The sequence below is a fragment of the Camelus dromedarius genome, chromosome 1 (assembly GCF_036321535.1).
Source record: "Camelus dromedarius isolate mCamDro1 chromosome 1, mCamDro1.pat, whole genome shotgun sequence".
In the NCBI taxonomy this organism is placed as follows: domain Eukaryota; kingdom Metazoa; phylum Chordata; class Mammalia; order Artiodactyla; family Camelidae; genus Camelus; species Camelus dromedarius.
In genome coordinates, this window is record NC_087436.1 from 34,738,743 (window position 1) to 34,745,112 (window position 6,370).

Sequence of the window (6,370 nt, forward strand, 5' to 3'; positions counted from 1 at the left end):
TATAGCTTTCAGTTGGAGTACTGAAGGACCAAAATTATAAATCCTATATAGTTTCATATAATCTAAGTAAAAAATTCTAGAGAATGATTTACTTCTCAATGATTAACTCTCTTTCTCTCCATACAGTTATCTGCCTTTGTTTTCAGTGTAATTTTTTTAGCTTCTTCTGGGTTAAAAGACTCTTTCCTGGATAGACAGCATTTTTCAGAACTCTGACCACAAGAAATGCATTATGTACAGAACAATTTCCTTGTCCTGAAGGGGCTAACAGTACACAATACAATGTAACATATAAAAGCTCTACGACAACCCACTTGATTCCTGAAGTTCCTTCTTCAAGAAACAATTCTGATTAGACAAAGTTATTTCAAAGTTATACTTCTTCATTCAGTATGATTAAAAATAGTTCCTAACAATTTGGTAGCACAGTCCAGGCAAAGAACTAAAGAAAGTAGAGGGTAAAAAAAAAAGAAAGAAAGAAAGAAAAGGATTAAAAAACCTGGGTCAGAATTTCCTGAAAATAGGAGGGTTTAAAATGACACTAGCAAAAAAAGGAGAAAGGTAGGAAATAATTTCTCATAAGGAAAATAGCATGGACTTTAAGAAAAACATTTTCAGAATTGATGGAAAAATAACATGAACCCAGAACATAACTTAGAACTGGAAAATATATAATGAATTTTAGCAAACACTTTACAAATTTCACAATGTATTTTTGTGCTGAACATCTAAGCTAGTCCAACTTATGTACACATAAAATAGATCTTTGAATACGAATTTTTTTTAGGTTTGGATTACATAATCCCAGTCATTAACAAGAAATCATTTTTAAGACTGACAGAAGTAAAAATTTGAGTTGTATTTATGTGATATATGGACTATCATCAACTTTTACAAAGTGAATGCTAAATCACTCAGAATATTTCAAAGCAGATTTTGTTTTTTTTACATATGGTATATCATTTGCTATAAACAGGCTGATACAGAGAATTTCCCTGATGGTATGTGTGTGAAAATGATTTCAGTGTTATAGCACTCCTAAAATTATCTTGCTAGAAAGGAAACTCAACACAAGAGACAGGCAAATTAGCAGATGCCTGCATGTTCAGACCAACAAGAAACCTGGCTTTGGACAAGAAGGATTTTAGTTAAATTTTCAAAATGTAATCATAATTGTTTCTCTATTTCATCCATCTATGTTGACCTACTGTCATCACATATAGCTTCCAGGTTATTCTAAGATTCTTCATTTCTTATCCTGACTATTGCTTTACTTCCTGACTACTGTCCTCTTCTCCAAAAAAATTTGTTATAATCAGATCATGAGACTTTTGTGATCACTATATAAAATTAAAATCTGAATATTCTGCATTATAAATCTAAGATAACAAACTTTAAAACCTATTTAAAGTTTTAACTGTAAGATTTTATTATTAAAGTATTTGTTTAAAACTTAAATTTTAGGTCAATGTTAAAAAAATTAATACACCTGGACCCCAGGATCTATTAATAAGCATAAGTTTGTCAACAATTCATAAATTCACATTTCAAGGGGTTTCTTGGGCTACTTCAAAGAACAAGAGTCTTAGAGACGAAAAGACCTGAGTTTCAGTCTTGACTCCAATTACTCATACAGCTTACAAGAACCCATACAACCATCTAAGAGCTCAGTGGTAAAATGGAAGTAAATTACCTTTTGTAAATAAAAGAAAAGGCACTCATAAAGCAAACAGAACACTAGGATCATGGACATAACAGACACACAATAAATATTAGCTATACTTCTCTTCCATAGAGAAAAACTTGTTTAAATTGTTTACTTTTCAAAATAGACTATTTTGGTGTCCTATCACACAAATAACAAGTTGGAAATCAACAGGTTTAGTTTTCTTTAACTACTTTTATTTATCCATAAACAGGTAATAAAACTCAACACACACACAAACACCTGTTCAATCTACCTAAAGTTATCACATTAGGACATTAATCAAATATAGGTTTCCCCAGCTATTCGAAAGTAGAGTGTTCCCATGAAAACTTTAGTAAGCCGAAATAACATAGAGCAAAGGAGCCATTACCTTAGGACACGTCTTGCTAAAGGATGCACGAAATAAATCAAGATAAAGTACAAATGCTCACAGACACAGTTCAAAGTATGGCGGCAAGATGCTGACATGCCGAGTGTCGTTCCTGGAGAAGGAGCGTGGCGGGGCCATCCTCACCGCTGCTGGGGGTGTGCGCTCCCTCTATGCTGGCTCGCTGCAAAACAAACACCGAGCCCTTCCACTTTTCGCCTTTTTTCAAAAAAGCAAAAATCCTCTTTGAATTTCTTTTGGTTAGCAAAACAGTTAACTAATACAGGTCTTTTGTGAAAACAAAATGATGTAAAGTGAACTTTCAAAAAGCAGGGGATACCTATATTCCAATGACATTGACATTTGCGAATAACTTTGAGAATTCTCATTTGGAATTTACTTCACAGTATTTTTTGAAATTTTCCAATGGTGTTAAATATTCACATTTATGAGTGGATTTTTTTTAAACAAGAAATAGCCAGAAGTCATTTAGATGAAAGAATTTGATGAAAAAAGTCATACTAATTTTGTTAAATATAAGGTATCTAAAGTAATAAAGTTGAGCTATATGGACAATAAATTCACTTCACTTACTAACTATATTGATAACTATTTTTTTAAATCATATGAGATGTAATTGCTTTTATAAAAGGACTGATCTAATGATGTGAAATTTATTTCATGAATCATATATTTACCTTAGAAACAAATGGGGATATATTATTTATGTGCTAATTGGAGGGATGTAGACGATCTGAGTGGCCCTTCAGTCTCTGAACACCCCGTAATTTTGGTGTATGCTTATGCGGTAACTATGGCTGTAGCCAAGTGAAAACAGACGATAGAGGAGGTAAAACACAGTCGTTGGGACCACGTTGGGGAAACGTCTCCTTGTCAATGTAAGAGGGATTATTTGCAGTCAGTTTCAGCAAGTATTTATGGAGCATCTGCTCAGTGTTCAGAACTGTGCTATTTGGCAATATTTCTTTTTCTAAACTTGGATATTCCAGTTAAAAATCTTTAACTGTCAAGGAGAAATATTTAGTCTTTGCTTGGGAGTATCGAGATGTTGCCAAATTGCTTCAAATGGTATTTGAACTTTAGGACAGTTTTATTTCTACTAAGTTTGAGTAAACTTCTACTTTAAAAACCAGCCAATTATTGATTTTTAAAAGCTCTTTCTACACTACTCGTAAGTCATGAAATTATAGCAAATAAGTCATAAACATTTCTATAACTTGATATGTAACATGTTCAATGGGATAGTTTTAAAAACATTCAATTAAAAACTTTTCAGATAGTAATAGGAGAGACTTTCTCTTTCTAGTGTATATCCCATGCCTTGAATAATATCTGGTACATAAATAAAGGCATTTAATAAATATTCCTTGAACCGACCTCAACTTACTATCAATTCAGAATGAGTTTGAAGTAAATGATAATTCTAGGAAAACCAAATGCTGTATTCACAATTAATATTTTAAGTGGGGGGATAAGAGAAACATTGCTAGCCAGGATACTGTGTGTATGATGGAAAAGGTCATGTGTATACACAAAAAAGAGAGGTTTTATTTCTCATTTGCTATAGGAATCGTTCAAGAAAAGCCTTTCCGCTTCCTCAGATTGTGCCTTTACAAAATAGTTATTATATTCATAGGGTTTGGGGAATTGTAGTTTTTTTGGATATAGCTTGGTTTGCTTTTTATGAAACATTTCTCCAAGTTGTGCTTTTTAGAGAGCAAAAAAAAAAAAAAAATCACACAGGCATTGTTTTGAGAAAATCCACTGAAAATCTGAACAGACCTATGTAACTCTATTGATATATTCAATAATTTTCAGCAAGGAAATCAATTTCAAATTTTATGTTATACAATCTTGAATATAGAATAAGGTGCAACACCCAGGGTGAGAAAAGGAGATTATCACACTGGCCAGCAAATCAGTAAATTTAGTAAGGGACAGTAAGTTCAACGGGCACTCAAAAGATGACTAAGTAATGAATGTAGTGAGAAGACTGACACACAGTTGGCCACCGTTTGTCCTCTCTTATCAGAGGGGAAAGGACTACCTTTAACCATGTGCCGCAGCTTGATTTACATAGAGATTAAATTCATGAAATCATATTTGCTTTAGGGAATTTAATCCCAGGAGGCATGAGAAACCTTCTATGTCCTTGCATCCGAATGAAGGGTAAACTTGTTATTTTTGTGCCATCTAATGGAAAATGAGACTCAAGTGCAAACGACCAACAAATAATATTTCTGCTTTTAAAAAGATACATTAAGAAGCATCATCCTGCTATTTCCTACACAGGACCATTCCACGTTTGGGTTACAACACAGCTTAATATAGCTTGACCTGAATTTAGAAAGGGGTGGTGATCACTGTGAAACTAAACTCTTGTGTTTGCTGTATTGATTCCTTCTAAGATTCAATCTTTTTGAAAAGCACTTGTGAGTAGTGAATCCCATTTTTTTTTCCTACTGCAATATATATGACACACGTATATTCACAATGAGAAAATGCAATCCAGTGAGCATTCCAAGCTTTTAATAGAACACCCAAAATACTTTGGCCAGTAATATAATAATTAGTTATCACACGGTAAGCAACTGTCAATACGACTGATATATTAACAGCTGTAGCATAAATAGGACAAGCTGCGGGTGGCACTATGTTCTGTCTGTTTCTGTTGCTAGTCCTTTCACTCTCAAGAAAGTCAGAGTGACATTATTTTGTGGGAAAGCTTTAAGTTGTTTTTGAATAGTATCTGTCAGTATTTTAATTTCTATTAATAACATTATTTGTGACACCCGTCACAGAAGAGACAAACACACAAGAACAGTCTGCTGTAATGCAAAAGTTGAAAGCCAATGCATTTCAGTCAGAAATATTTTCCATTAGATAGACGTCATTACAACAAATTACATACAGCTTGGAGAAAAGTGTCATTATGTGTGTGAATATTAGATGGTCCATGCTTTGCTTAAAACAATTTTGATCATTGCACTATAGGACACTGGTCAAATTTTCTATCAGGAAGAAAATTCTACACAATATTAGTCCATATTGGTCTAAATTAGCCCAAATTTGCTTTTTAAATTATTTTAAACATAAAGAAGAAGCTGATTTAACACATTTGGCCTTGTGTTATCAAATACCATTTCTAATACTGAGATTTCCAATTGCATAACTTCGGTTAATGTAGGGTCTAGATTGGTTAACTTTGGATGGTCGAGTTATGTCTGACTTTTTTGTTTATCATTAGATTTATTTATTTATTTTTTTAATGAAGGTACTAGGGACTGAACCCAGGACCTCAAGCATGCTAGGCAATGTATGGCTTCTATTCTATCTGTCATACTTTTCTAGACTTTTTGAGTTTTCTACAAAAATATTAAGTATTTATTGCATATAATATATTAAAATAGATTCATCTATATGCATACACCTACATATGCACATATGTGCACACATATTTATACATATACATAAACACAGAAATGTCTGTATATATGTAGGTATATGCATATATGTACATAAACAAATTATATATTTATAAATAAATACATATGTATGTATATAACTTATAATCCGATGAAACACTAAACAAGAGCATTTTTTAAATATTGAAGATAAATAATATAGGTTGAATGCTGATAACTATTCTTACATTTATTCAAGTGGAACAAGCATATTTTATTCCCCTCGGAGATTGAGGCTACTGATGTTGGTGAAACAATTGAATACAATGAATTAGCAAAGGCTAAAGACCAAGAAAAGTTGAATAGCAATCATAGCTTCTATATCTAGCTTGAATGAGTGCAATTTATTTGTTTTTTAAGAAGTTGTAATACTGAGGTTAGGAGCAATGTATGATACCTTGGATATAATAGGAATTCAGGAAATAAACAATTGATAAGTATTTTAGTTTTCATACGATTGCTTAAAAATTGGGAAGCATGAGTTCTGAAATCAAGAGAAGTACATAGAAAATGATCGTGACCAAATAACTTTCTAGTCTTGGAAAGTATTCCTGCAGTGTAACTTGTTAAGAACCATGCTCTTTTCTGCTTGATAGACTGCACACAGTCCAACCATACTTGCTTGAGTAAACTTTTTATCTAAAGGCTTACAGCATTATAATTAGACTAAGGCACACTGCATTCTCCACCATTGTGCTTCATAGGTAATGCTGATTCCAGTTGGCATTCACTAAGCAGGGAGAAAATTGTGGCAATTACTGAAAATTATTGGGTTTTAAGCACAGTGTATTCAGCTCCCTCTTCTCACCC